We start from the raw sequence: 15857 nt of genomic DNA on the forward strand, positions 1-15857 counted from the left end.
TGCCCCAAGGTTACACCCTTTATTTTCTGGGGTTTATTTTAACCCTTTACAGGGCTCTCAAGTTTTGAAGACAGGCAAGAGTGAAATTCCAACAGGGGGTCAAAGGGGGGTTGGACGGGTCGCGGGAATGGGGGTGTTTCATTAATAATATTATTATTGGTGTAATAATTAGTGTTGTTGTTATTAATAATTGCTCAAATACCAAATACAAAGTATTTATTCAATTTCCGCATGAGAGAGAGAGAGAGAGAGAGAGAGAGAGAAAGTGTGTGAGAGAGAGAGAAAGTGTGTGAGAGAGAGAAAGTGAGAGATTATGACTGGTGTTGTTTATTGTAAGTGTTTGTTGCCTTTTTGGACTTGTTGCCTTCCACCTGTACTGTCTCTTCCTCTGTCTCATCCTCTAATGGGCCTAGCCTTTTCGCCACCTTCTCTGGGCCAGCATCCTCTAACCTGGCCTTTTTAGGGGTTACACCCCTATTCTTTCGAAATACATCCTGGGATTTTTAATGACCACAGAGAGTCAGGACCTCGGTTTTACGTCTCATCCGAAGGACGGTGCTCTTTGACAGTATAGTGTCCCCATCACTATACTGGGGCGTTAGGACCCACACAGACCACAGGGTGAGCACCCCCTACTGGCCTCACTAACACCTCTTCCAGCAGCAACCTGGTTTTCTCAGGAGGTCTCCCATCCAGGAACTAACCAGGCTCAGCCCTGCTTAGCTTCAGTGGGCAACCGGTCTTGGGCTACAGGGTGACATGGCTAATGCATCCATGCCCAGGATATAATTATAAAATATGACATGATTTTAAAAGTGACCTATAACATCGACTTTGCAATACACTTTAATTTATTTAGTGCTAATACAATTATTAAGCCTATTTGGAGAGAGAGATGTTTATAATGTGACAATATGTCAGTCATCTTGTGATAACGAAAATATGACTAGGCCTAGACTACCCACATAGCAACATTGTGACACCCCAGATCCGGCCCACATCTGGCACATGTGGAATGATTATCAGCGTGGATGACAGCCCTTGGGTGACCCACTGCTGTTTGCCAGATCTGGGCCACAAGCAGTCCATAGCAATGCCACATGTCAGCCAAGAGCAAAGAAATTAACCAGAACTGGACTTTATGTAAAATATGTAAATATGTGTATATTAAATACTGAGTAATCTCAGCCTTAATAAGCCTGTAAACAAGCAGAATCACAGAAGGAAAAGAAGAGAACAGAAAAATAGACGAGTAGAAACACAAGAACTACAACTGACTTCAGCCACAGTCTTAGATGAAATCAACTGAAGATAAAAGACAACATTAAATCTCTCAAGATCTCATCAGAAGAGGATTAAACAACTCCACAAAAAGCATTACCACCTTCACTTATTACTAACCAGAATGACTTTATTTCTGTCAGATGCCTACAGAAGTTGTTTCTGAGAATTAACAGGGGTTTAACTCTAATCTGTTTAATTTGAAATCACCACAATGGTGACTAGTGTTTCCATTAGTTGATCTCTTAACTCTTGCAAAGAAAGCAGTGCCAGCCAGCAGTGGTCAGAGATGGGCATAAATACATGGAAATGTATTTAAAATACAAATACAAAATACTGTGTGGAAAAATTTATTTAAATACAAATACAAAATACTGTGTGAAAAAATGTATTTAAATACAAATACAGTATTTTGTATTTTGAAAATACACAAAATACATGTGAAATTGGCCATCCAGTGCAGGGATAGGTCACAGTGAGTGAAGAAACTACACAGGCCTACTGACTTTTCATTCCTAACCTCATCTCTTTCTTTCTTTCTTTCTTTCTTTCTTTCTTTCTTTCTTTCTTTCTTTCTTTCTTTCTTTCTGGCAATTACAAATAAACTTATGCAAAATAGCAGCCATTTATATACTTATTTATTTCTAGTTACAATGTAGTCTATTACTTGTGGTGAACACTATTAAAAAATCCATACTGTATGTAAAACTGTGGGAACCTTTTCTGCTATCTAGCAAAGAATATGGATGGGCGACAGGGGCGATTCTAGGATTTTCATTTTAGGGGGGCTCAGCCCCCAATGAGGGTATGATGTAAAAAAAAAGAAGAAAAAAAAGGTTAGTTTATGGTCTAATGCTCATTATTAAGTAGTTTCATTCATTCATCCAGTAACATGCATATGGCACGGTTTTATAATCACTGAGGTACCGAATGTGAGGTAGTTAGGGGGGTTCGGGGGCATGCTCCCCCGAGAAAATTTTGATTTCTCTGATCTACATATGTGCATTTTAAGATGTTTTGAAGGCCAAAAAAATTGGATGACAATAGCTTTAAAACCATGTGCGGGCAGCTGTTTTTTTCTCACCTCATCAGCATCACACTCTTTTTCTCTTTGTTTTTCTCTTGCTCTGTCTTTTCCCCTCCTAAAGCTGAGCTTTGACTGATACAGGCTTTTAATTTTTGTCTGTCAGTGAAGAAAGTAAACATAGGGTCAACTGATAGGTTGATTTATGAATCATTTTCTCAGACAAAGCTACCAGGAAAGCTAGGTAACTAAGTCCATCTACAATGAAATATAAATTATTTATTTAATTTTTTAAGCTTTTTAGCCTTTGTAATCAACAATACGGTTGGTTATTCATCAAGTCACCCCGTGAAAATCTATTTAATTTCAAATCATTTAACTAACCAGCTAAACGTGTATTAATGTAACTGTCTATTGGCAATATGATTAATCTGTTCTATATTTATTTCTATTTATTAAAAATAACAACATGAATTATCAATTTGCCACTTCTATAAATCAAGTGCTTAAAAGAAAAGCACAAATCCCTTTACTCTACTCTTACTCTAATATATGTAGGCTATACACTTCTACTGATTCATTATTACTTAATACAAAACTATATTTATTAATACAAAACCAAATAACTCCACATGATGTTTCTCTCTCAAGGCCATCTAGTGCTTTCAGACAATGATGTGTGTCTTTAATCATTTCTGTGCATGGCAGCATAATGTAATAACGAAATACAAAATAATATGTTTTAAAGTTTAAAAAGTAAATTAAAATAAATCATGATCGTTTTCTAAAGTATGTTTTCATGGGTGTTAATCGCTTCATTTTTGTTTTGTTGAAAAAAACAACTATCACACTGATAAGGGCTGAAGGTGAACGCAGCGAAACGTATTGGTATTGGAAGAGAAACCGAACCGTCCCGTGTTGCTCCCAATGCTCCAGTAACATTACATTATGTAAACTGCAATGCATAAATGACAAAGAACTGCACCGATGCAGATGTAATATCATAGCAATCTATCAATAAATGCACTCACGACACACCTCGCTCTGCTCGGCGCCCCTGCAGATTGAAAAATGCGCTAAATCCAAGCAGACTCAGATAAGGGGAGGAGCCGAAACTTGACGCAGCTTGCCGCCGTTTCAAATGAGTTTTTTTAAAGGGGACTGAAGCGATAAAAAATATATTAATCAAATATTTTTTAGGGGGGCTGGGCAGAAGTTTAGGGGGGCTGAAGCCCCCCTAAAAAGGGCCTAGTGACGCCCCTGATGGGCGATATGACCAAAATCTAAATTTTACTTCACAGTAACAATATCATGGTTTCACAATTCTCAATATCAGTTTTGATTCCACAGCATAAACTGAATTTCAAACTCTTTTGAGTTTTTTTTTTTTTTTTTTTTGCAGGTAGTCCAATGCTTTTAAAGTATTTTTATGTTTATTTTATGTAAAGTTTATTTGTATCTATAAGTTTATTGAAATTAGAAAGTGTATCTAAAATTTTAAATTAGAATTAATTTAGATTCATTTGACACTATTTACCCCTTTTTTATTATTTTTTTTTATGTACAATAAAACTAAAAGCTGAAGATGTTTGTGGTGTATCATTCATCATCAGAGTTTCTTTTCCACTCCAACGTTCCAATAATTCCTGCCCACTAAAAGCTGCACGGATAAATTTGCTTACCCCACAAATAGGCCTATCTATGTAAACGATTTAGAAAAAGTTCCATCAATTCAAACTTTATATCATCGCTATGATATGTATAGTGTCATATCACCCAGCCCTAACATGCAGTAATGCTTTAAACACATTTGACAAGCTAGTCTAGACTGATTGGCTAACGCTATTTTCCCGCTTGCCTGTGCTCTTTTATTCTTTCATGTTAACTGAAGTGAATAATGCACTATTTTAACTTTAATCAACAAGTAGAATTGATCATGACATTCTCACCTTATTCCAAAAAAAAATCACTGATCCAATGCTGAGCTAGTGAATGTCTCTGAACTAGTTGATGCACAAAATCAATACCCTGATAAAGAGGTTGACTGGCAAAAAGTATTTTATGTATTTTGAAAATACAAAAATACTCATCTTAAATGTATTTAAATACAAAATACATTTGATTTTTTCCAAAGGCTTAAAAATACAAATACAAAATAGTATTTTGTATTTCAAATACGTATTTTAAATACATGTATCTGAAATACTGCCCATCCCTGGCAGTGGTCAACCTAAAGCTTTCGCATGCACTCCCATTGAAGCTATGTAGTGTTGAGCCCGGTCTTTATCTGGATGGGAGACCTCCTGGGAGACTGGGTAGCTGCTGGAAGAGGTGTTAGAGAGCCCAGCAGGTCTGATCAACCTGTGGCCTTAGTGGGTCCTAATGCCCCAGGACAGTCGCAATAAGCTGTACTGTATAAAGGGTACGTACCCCTGGCAGTGGCGGTTCTAGGATTTTTCTGTAACAGGGGCCATTAAGGGGCCACATGTTACATTCAGGGGACAAATACAGGGTACATTCAAGCACACAAAATAATTTATTCAGTACGGTGCAAATACATTTCGGCAGTCATTCCTTTTTCAAGCGCTCAAATAAAAAATGATGAGCCAGTAAAGTTCTTAATGATTTTTTTCATTTATTTATACTGTGCATAAAGAACACAATGCACTTCTTTCTGAATTCCACCTTTTAAGTTTCATAATCATGTCGTTGCTTATAAACAGTAAATTATTGTTAATTGTTTGGGGGTGGAATTGCATCTGTGATCGTTGTGAATAATTATCCGGTTGCTCTTCTCATCGACGATTGATGGGTGGGAATCTCTAGGCACCTCACAATTCGATTCAATTACGATTCAGAGGGTAACGATTATCGATTATTAACTATTTTTTTTTTTTTTTTACTACTTGGTACTTTTAAAGCAAAGTATTTATGATGACCCATAACGAACTTACTTCCAATACTTCCTATATTAATTGTATTAATAAAACAAATGGAATTGTTTTGGCAAGTCAACTGTAAGGTTACATTTGCCAGCATTTGTCCCAACATTGCAAAGAAGTGAACCAACCGGAAAATAAATGTGTGCCTGTACTAGCAGCATACTTGTATACTTCAACAAATTCTGAATCTCTAGCATTTAATAATAGACTTCTAACCAACATCCTCTTGTTATTTCCATGAGCAATATAATCCTTCAGGCAAATTCACAAACAGTTTTCGTTCAAAAATATAGAATTATGTACCAGCAGCTCTCATACAAACATAATGCTTGTGGACTTACGCATATTCTGAATAATTAGTAACATACAAAGCCGCTCGTATTCACAACTAAATAATAAAGAGTTATGACTTGAAATGTTTGCTGTATACCACAATCAAAAACAGCTTATACAAAAAAAGTGAATGAACATCTGCAGAGAGCACAGTCAAAATGTAACTTTTTGTGACTGGCATTGCACATATTGCAGGGCAGTATAGAGCTGGTAAGTCCCGCCCCTTCCGCTAACCCCCCTGGACCTCTAGGTTGAAAAATCATCAATGCAAGTGAATGTGAGAAAATAATTATTTTCTGGTCCCGTTTGAATTTTGCCATGAATGTGAACATATGTTGTCTGTGAATTTTTAATATAATTTTTCGTGTGAAGAATGCTACAATTTAGCGGGTAGAAGTTTGATACGGTTAGACTTTGTGTGAGAGCACTTTGTGGACTACAACTTGTTTTTACATCAGACGGGAATCTGAAGAAAGAACAGCCCATTTGGTTTGAATGGTGACATTTGGGTACAAAACACACAGGCATCTCGATCTGTCTCCATAGATTATCACAGCATTAGCAAATTCCATTCCAAATACATTTTTATCAATTTTTTTTTTCCTTTAATACAGACATAAGCCTATGTGTTTTTTTATTTTATTTTTATAAAAATTACATTGCATAACCCATAGAGATCGTACTGTCAGATAGTTTGGGAATATTCACACATAACATATACACATAAAACATGATATCAGAGTTTTAAAATCAAACATTTTAAAAGAGAACAATACATCACGGTTGTTTAAACCAATGAACATTAAGATGTGTCATCAGCAAGTCGTTTCCCATCATGCTTTTGATCAGCGCAGTCGGTGGAGAGCAACTGCGCTCGACTGCAGAATCCGACACGTGCGCCTTGCGGTCGCGAGAGTTTTTTGACATACGTCAGCATGACATCAGAGCAAGGCGGACCACACTCGGACCCATTTCTAACCGGCATGCATCTTGCGCTGATCACCGGCGATCGGTTTTGCACAGATTTTGCTCATCTCAAACAAGCCTAATGTGTTATGGGGTGACGTCACATAGGCGACATGTAGTCTTTCTCGTTATGTCTTTTCCACAACTGCTAGCCAAAGAATCATACAATTGTAGCGGCACTGACTTGGCATCCGGCCAGATGTTCTGAATTAGCGAATCCTGATTTGCAAAACACAGCTCGTTTCGTCTTGAGTAAACAAAGAGCATTCTGTTTACGACCCCCTTGGGGCATGTTGACCAGCGGGGGCGCCGCTCGGGCTAGGGCCTCCCTGGCACATGACACATTTATAACAAGCAGAGCGTTGAGCAAAAGGGTCGACCTAGTCCCTTGATTCAAATCTCGCCAACTCACGGGACTCACATCCTGAACCCCCCCCCCCCCCCCCAAAAGGGTGGGGGAAAGGACAAGAGTTCACAAAAGCAGCCTGAATTCTGAATGACACACACACGTACATACACACACACACACAAACATCCTTTGTGTTTAACTTAATATCCTTTTAATGTATGTAACTCAGACTTGTATCTGAACTTCCTGTATGTATGTGTGATTAATGTTGTTTTGATCATATAGTTATGATCTTCGAGTGTTTGGCTCTGAAATGTATTTTTGAAGAATGTTCTCCCAGTAGAATCGCATCCCGTAACCCGATCTCATTGGCAGGTCATAAACTTTATGACCCCCCCAGGCTACAGCCCAAAGCTCCTCTGCAAAAGAGAACGGAGAGCCAACATTCCAACGCACACACATACACAAACTTTGAATATTAAACTTAGAATATAAGCATGTCATTTTTCCTATACTCCTGTGTGTTTTCCTAGGTTATATTCACTTCGTTTATGACGTTTATCTGAAGGAACGAACCTTAAATGTGTGTAATTCTGCATATCTCATGTAACGTTGTATTACTATAATCTCCAAATGACGTGTTTCATATCTCTGTAATCCTCTCTACCTGAGGGAGGTGAATTTCGATAACCAATTGCAGTAATTTGTATCGTTTGACACCTTTTATATGGCTTGAGCAAATCTTCTCAAATTCGATCTCAATCGTGACTCATTCGAGTGGGTGTGTCTAACCAGACAAAGGAAAACCTTCCGCTAGAAATGCGCTAAGTCGACACTGTTAAAAGTCCGAACCTTCAGTTTACAAACTCTCTCAACCCTCATCTCTCTTCTCCCTCCTTCGGAAACTCTGGAAACCCAAGTCCGGACCGGCTTCGGCCTGCTTCGCTTCTCTTCTCTTTTATTTATTTGTATGTTTTTCTATAGTCTAGTTTCGTTTTCCTATTCGCCTCTGTTCATTCACGAGCTGAATGAACTTAGCCTGAATCATTCCCGGCAACTTCACCACAGAGAAAGAGACTCGTTGAACCTCCCGCGCTCGCCCGGAAGACACAGCACGCGCACGCCTCCCCTCAGGCGACTCACGCTGCTCTTAAAGACACACGCAGGACTCTGCCTTCCTTCCTCATACAAAGAGAACCATATGCAAGTATTGATTATTGAATTGAACTTTTAATGTGATTTCTTTGTTGTCTCTCAAGGGTTACTGTCTGTGATTTTTACCATAGCCTACTGCGATCTCTAATCGTAGATTTTTGCTTTCACTTCCGATCTCATCTCTCATCCTTCTCTCTCTCTCTCTCTCTCTCTCTCTCTCATCCTCTCTCTCTCATCTTTTCTGTCATTCTATCTTTCTCTAATTCTGATAATTTTATTCTCTGTCTCACTGTTGTTCGTTATCTTGTATTGTTTAACTGTATTTTATGTGCATAGACATATAATCCGTGTGTATTGTGTAGTTTGATGTATTCCTTAGTTCGATGTATTTAGTCCAATTATTAAATTCCATATGTCCTTGATTGACTTTTAATTGCCCATGTTACAAAATCACTGAAATGTCGATCTTAGCTATATGCTTTATCTTGGTACGATTTAAGTAACCTAATTTTACAAACACAGAGAGTTGTTTTTTTTCAAGGCCTGGAAAAGATACTCTTTCTTGTGTTTGTAAGAAGGCTAATTTTCCTTGAGAGTTAAGTTAATCTTACGTTTAATGTTTGCTGGACAAACAGATTGTTTGATAGCTAAATTAATTCCATTAAAGTTATCCCATAACTTCGAGCTGAAATAAGACTATTGATGTATTAATGACGAACCATAACCCGTTATGGTAATCATTCATATATCAATCTAGTTCAGCTGCGATAAATTAATGTAACTGTAATATGCAAAATATTAATCATATTCATGATTAATTATTAAAATTCCCTATAGATCATTTGAGCTAATATTAATATTAATGTACAACCCATTGTTGCTACACAATATACTGTCAAACTCGTAACATGAAAAATTATATAGCCTATAAAATTCATAGACAACATATGTTCACATTCATGGCACAATTCAAACGGGACCAGAAAAGAATTATTTTCTCACATTCACTGGCATTGACGATTTTTCAACCTAGAGGTCCACTTGGGGTTTTACGGATGGGCGGGACTTACCAGCTCTATAACGTAGGCTACGTATAACAGATCGGTTTACATTGATGTGAAAACTAAACAATACAGAAAGCAGCTCTCATACAAAAAATACTAAATATGTAACAATGAAATTGCCAATTTTCCATACGTTAGTTTTTAACGAAGAGGGTGCCGTTCGAATTTGGCGCTCAGCCATCATGCGTCTATTATGTGCGCGACTCTGTTATGTGCACGCCACAGACTGTCCGCGCACTGCATGTCTGCTTTAGAGTTCCGCCTTTTGCGTTCCATCAATATTACGTTATTAGGAAAAATATATATTTATTTTTTTAGAAAATTGATTTTTGACATTTGTGAATCGATTCAGAATCGTCCACGTCCGATGCATCTAAGAATCGATTTTTTTTTTCCCACCCCTAGGAATGGGGGCCAATCAGATTTCAGCAGAGGCCAGGGCCCATGTGGCCCCACCTCTAGAACCGCCCCTGACCCCTGGCGTAAAATAGTCCCTATATTACATATCATCCAACGCCGCAGTACAGTCGCCATAAACTGTAGGCTACTAATAAAGGAAAGAAAAAAAAAAAAGAAGAAAAAAACCTAAGGGGTGTAACCCAGGGGCAAAAATATTCCCTAACATTATTATTATTTTTCTGGCTTGTGTCTGTATGTGTGAATGGCATGTTTGTTATGGAAAAGAAAGCCTTGCAAAAATGTGATCAGGTGTTGATTATTTTTATCGTAACAATCCCTATGTAGTGACCTGAACCAATGTTCTCATTCACAGTATCTGATTAAATGGGTGATGTGTTGTTTTTACATTTCTGATTAAAACAGCCTTGTGACTTTCCATCATGAGACTTTGCACAAAACGTTTTGAACTACATTCAGGACACACACGTCAAGAATCAGCACATGAATCGTATCAATGATGACAATAAAACAGGCAGCATTGAATATTACAAAGCAATCTACTAAAAAGTCAAACAAAAACAGCAAAAATAAAAGAAAATGGTGTTTGAGTGCTTCCATGTAAGTTGTAAGAACTAAATAAAGTACTATATCATTTGTGATGTGTAACACTCTAAACCTGGATTTTGTGTTGATGAAACATTTTAAGTGGTCATTACTTATTCTTTGTTGTTGTTTTTTGGTTTTTTTAAACGTTGTCATTACAAAAACAAATTAGTTGATTGCACTAATCAAATGAAATATTGAGTGCAATTGTTATACCCCTGGAAAGGGGAATAATGAATAATAAGACACAGGACACAGTGTTACTTCCCTCACGTCCAGTGTAATAATGCATTTCTTTTACAAGAACAATAATTCAACAATACATAATATTTGCAAAGTTATTACTAAATGCAAAATCAGCACTAAATAAACACTTGACACTAACCAACAAAATATCACTGCAAAGTACAAATGCAACTGGTTACTTTAAATACATGGAACAGGCTGCATTATTCCTCTTATATACATAGAAGCTGAACAGACTAATTAACAAACATGAATTTAATTATTCTAATATTCAACACACCTATAACCACACTGATAGTTTAGCAATTAACATCACTCTTCTCAACTACACAAAATAATATAACATATCCCAGTTATTTATCATTAAACACATCTTCTCTTTAAGTGCTGAACACTGCACATGAACCGTATAGTTGACTATCACCGCCATGCGATGTACACCACGTGATGCAGCTAGCAAAATAACTATAGTGGAGCTTACGTTAAAGGTCCCATGACATGAAATTTTCAATTTCTGAGGTTTTTTAACATTAATATGAGTTCCCCTAGCCTGTATATGGTCCCCAAGTTTCTAGAAATTTCAATCGGTATAAATCGAGCTTTTCCTATCTTTCTCTGCCTTTGAGAAAATGGAGGCTCAATCAGGCTGATCTTGAATCCCCTCTTTATGACGTTACAAGGAGGAAATGTTACCTCCCCTTTCTCTGCTTTGCCCGCCCAGAGGATATTTCTCGCCCATGAGAAAACGAGCTAGGAAACAGGAACGCGCACGCGCGATTTTAGTTTGTCCACGAGAGACATAATGGCTTTTGAGCGAGCAAAGCATAATAATTGCTCAATAATTGGATGTACAAATGAACACTGAAGGGTCAATACAAAGCTGGGCTTGCTGAACGTCTGAAACTAAAGTCTGGATCAATCTCTTTGGCTCAGCTACACACCTCGGACAAGTAAGTCAACTAATGATATATAAGTGTGTTGCTTTACTGTTTATGGTTACCTAGCTTGTTACACGTAGAATGTGGCTGTCACATGAGCTATGCAGTTTATGTGTGTGAATACACACACTGTAACGCGAGTGTTGTACACGTCTTTGTTATTTGGATAACCGTTTTCCTGTTGGTAATATGGCGCGCGCGATATCCGCATTTCAAGATCGCAGAGCTTGATGTAATTGTAATAAGATAAATGACAGACGTTACAGATCTCTCATGAAAAGGCAACAGTAGGTTCGCGTTAGCTACATGATGATAACTGTAAACCATCCGAATAAAGTACCGTATCCAAACATAATATTTTAAACTTACCATTCGGAAACGTCCTGCTGGAGCTGCTGAGTTGCAGCTTCTCCATCTGGATCAGATTCTGGGTCAAACTGAAATGCTTGAACGACTGCGTGTCTTCGTGCCATTGCAATATATCCAACATAAACAAACATGCGTGGTATCGTTGCGCAAGATGGTCAAGGCCACGCCCACCCTCCACCTCTCTCCTCCTCATTATCATTTAAAGCTACAGACACCGAAACGGCCTGTCTGAAGGAAGCTCATTCTGGGACTGGTTTGTAGTGGCTATAATTCTGCACCGAGGCTGAATTTTTGGAAAGAGATTTCAGATACAGTACTAGGGACCACTAAGGTCTATATTAAAGCCTACAAAAAGTAGCATGTCATGGGACCTTTAAGAAGCACTTACTCAAAGCAATAACAATTATACAGACAAATTTGACTTCTAGCTTATTTCTTAGACTACAGAGGACATAAATACAGACATAAAATGCATTAATAAACAGATTTTACCTGGAAAGGGGAATAATGAATAATAAGACACAGGACACGGTGTTACTTCCCTCACGTCGAGTAAGGGGAGGCTGCAGACCTGGAGCCGGTAGATATACGCCCCAAGCAGCGCCCCTGGCAGTTTTACGCCCCTGCTGTTCCTGATGCGTCCAGTAGGGGGAGGCTGTACATTGACACGAATTGATTGAGGTATAATAAATAATCCGCTAAAGTTATTGTTGTTTAGCAATGATGCAACATTTATTATTTATAAACGAATAGCTTGATAGAGCTAGGTAGATATCAATTCATTTCTTTATATCAATGGATAGGTCTATCATTTATTTCGAGAGACAAAAAGTTCTGGACGGTCAGGTTGATGTTCTGTCTGGCTTAAATTTATAAGTTATAGCTTACCACGTGTAAGTTTAGATGCCCCTAGTCTTCTCTACTCACTTTCAAAATTAATTTTCTTTTGAATTTTCTTTTGTTGCCCGTCTTTATCTTGCCTCTTCTGGTAAGACTCCTTTACTCCTTTCTGGTTTGAGTTGTTTCTTATAAAATGAGATCTAACTATCTCATTTATATCTAAATATACATTTTTCTTAAAATAGCGTACTGATCTGGATTAAAATGTAGGCTGTGTGCACTTAAAGTGGGATTTTTCTTTGCCAAGTAACTTGCATGATGCATCCCAGTGTGTTTGCTTTAGCTATGGAAATCTCTCTCTCTCTCTCTCTCTCTCTCTCTCTCTCTCTCTCTCTCTCTCTCTTCTCTCTCTCTCTCTCTCTCTCTCTCTCTCTCTCTCTCTCTCTCTCTCTCGAAACTTTTATAAACTATAAACACCCATCTCTTTTTTAACTGCATTCCAAACCAATAGCTTCTCTAGTAAATAAATGACTTACAGAGACATACAAGGACATGTTTTTAATGTAATTTTTAAAATTTTCTCTGCACAGTCCATCATCAGTGGCCAAAAGAAATCAAAGTGTCTTGACACTTTTTCCAAAAGTGTTCCACCAACAAGTACCTGTGCCATTGTACTTTGAAGATCAGGAGCAAATTGATGCAATCCACACTCATCTGACATAAATTCTGGGCAACACACACACACACACACACACACACACACACACACACACACACACACACACACACACTGTGACTAGATCAAATTCACCATGGATGTCCTTTTTATATTTTTTTAAAGTTTAGCTTTTTTTAATGAAATACACACATGAAATGCAAATTAAAAAGGCAGTTTGTGTTCTCGTAACACTTTCTTTTATGTGGTCTGTGACTCATGGGGTCAGTGATTCTGCAGGGTCTCCAATAAGTATTATAGTTTATCTCAGTTGCTTTGGTGCATTTCTCAGATCACACCTGAAATCACATCATCTTTCACTTGTGCACATCATAAAAGCAATTTCTCATTTTATACAAATTGCAAATGCTTTGGTACATTCATGCAATTCATAATGTACAACTGTCTGCTGTTTCCTACATTATCAACTCTTTATGTCATGTTGATCAAAATATAGGCCTATTATACTATTTCTCTGTTGAATTGTCATACTCCTCAAAACATCTAGGCATTAGTTCCTTGCATAAGTCATTAAATGCAAAATGGCTGACTAGTTGTCATAAACTGTTAAGCATGTTTTCAATACATTTCTATTACACTTTATTTTGTAAATGTGTCCTGAATTGATGAATTGCGGAGGTGTATTTAGAATTTCACTAATGAAGGAAAAAATGAATTGATATAATGAATAATGATGAAATGTACAAAAGCAACTGTGATACAAAATTAAGGATTCAGGAATTTTATACAAATTTTAACAGTGAGTCCTGCTGCTTTTGAATTTGACAAAATACAATTCACCATGGATGTCCTTTTTACATTTGTTTGTTTAATTTTATTTTAATTTTTTATCAGTGAGCAGAAGCACTTTGACAGGAGGATAGAAAAACAGTTAAAGCAGAGTGGCAAGCCATAGGGGAGTCATCATAATTCATAAATGGTGTTGATAAATAATGTTTTTGTGAACAAAAATATTGTCTCTTTCTTATAAATGGCCCTTGGAATTTTAGAAAAGGGATAAATTGTGTTTGTCTTCATAAAATGCTATGAAGGACACTGTTTTGTAGCTGTATGATGACTAAGTGAATAGTACAGCAGATATTTAATCCAGGATCCATATGATTACACGGTGCTGTATGTCTAATGGGCTAAATATGTTTAATATCTAATTGTAACTTTATATAAATTCACAACAACATATTTCACTCAGTCTCCTGTATAAAAACATACAGTGAATATTCTATTATTATTAATTAGTATTATTATTATTACTATTTATTCAATATTAATGTATTCAATATTCAATTAACTATTCTATAGTAGGTCATATATCATTACTTGTCATCTGATCCAACTATGTGTGTTATTTTTTAATTCATGAAAACAAATAGTCTTCTGTATAGGCTGAGTGAAGCCCAACCTAATATCTAGAGATATTTTAATCCATAGTGCAGTGCAGATTTATACTAAAACGTTTAATATTTAAATTAACAAAAACCACAAATTCGGGCAAAATCTATGAACTGGACGGTTATTATTGTGTAAGTTTTGAGCATCGATTTAATGGTGTTATTTCGCAGCATATCCCCCTACTGGACGCATCAGGAACAGCAGGGGCGTAAAACTGCCAGGGGCGTAAAACTGCTAGGGGCGTAGATCTACCGGCTCCAGGTCTGCAGCCTCCCCATATAGCTCACGTCCAGTGTAATAATGGACGAACAGGAGCAACACGCTTCCCTTGCGATACGCCAGGCATAATCAACCGATTCCCGATCAACAGGCGAACTCTTAAACACAAACCTTGAATAGCAACCACATGAAAACAAGGTACAACAATAAATGAGCAGAGTAACTTTTAAATAATGCCGTTTTGACACGTTATTGTGCTGATGCATCATCTTATGACTCTTTAACTTGAAGACCAAAGTAATCGCTAATAGATCATTCAATCAGGAAATCACAATGCTATTACTCTTACCAGTATTCTATTTATGGGCATGAATTATGATGTGCTCTTCACCCTTTTTTAAAGTACTTCTATGAATTAAAGCAAATTGCTTATTTTCCTCTTTTTAACACACAGAATTACATATAATGAATTTTTCTGACTGTAAACATTATCATAACCATTACACAATGATCATGTTAAGCTGAGATAACTCAGTATGTTAAACTTCTGTAAGGGAGGGGCGGGGCCTGTTTAAACAGGTGACAGTGAGCAGAGCGCACTGTTTAAAGTTTGAACTGAAGAGTCTAACGTTACTCGTCCTGGCTAATGCTGCATGCTAAACAGGGATTTTTGACAATTTACTCTCATGAGCAGTCATTGAGTTCACATAAATACATTCACAGAAAATAATTTTGTTTAATAAATTTGACTTAGATTTTACCTGTAAACTACTGACTTCCAGCCACAGCCTTAGATGAAATCAACTGAAGATAAAATAAGACATTAAATCTCTGAAGATCTCAGCAGAGGAGGATTAAACAACTCCACAAACAGCATTACCAGCTTCCCTTATTGCTAAGAAGATTTACTTTATTTAATTTCCGTTTTACAGAGTAACAGAGGTTTAGATGTTGATGATTTATTGTTTAGTTTGTAGTCACCATGATGGTGATAAGTGTTTGCT

General features: G+C 37.1%; 2 long non-coding RNA genes across 2 annotated transcripts in view; one reads left to right on the plus strand and one right to left on the minus strand.

The window, feature by feature from the left end:
- The window catches only part of LOC309503548, a 454680-nt gene that overhangs the window by 55293 nt on the left and 383530 nt on the right, over positions 1-15857 (minus strand). The gene's annotated exons all lie outside the window — the stretch shown is intronic.
- LOC309502467 lies at positions 12271-13826 on the plus strand. The gene is made up of 2 exons (XR_014207309.1): positions 12271-12350; positions 13100-13826. It is a non-coding gene; the product is annotated as an uncharacterized lncRNA (long non-coding RNA).

This window comes from Leuciscus leuciscus, assembly GCF_965113295.1.
Source record: "Leuciscus leuciscus genome assembly, chromosome: 7".
Taxonomy (NCBI): Eukaryota; Metazoa; Chordata; class Actinopteri; order Cypriniformes; family Leuciscidae; genus Leuciscus; species Leuciscus leuciscus.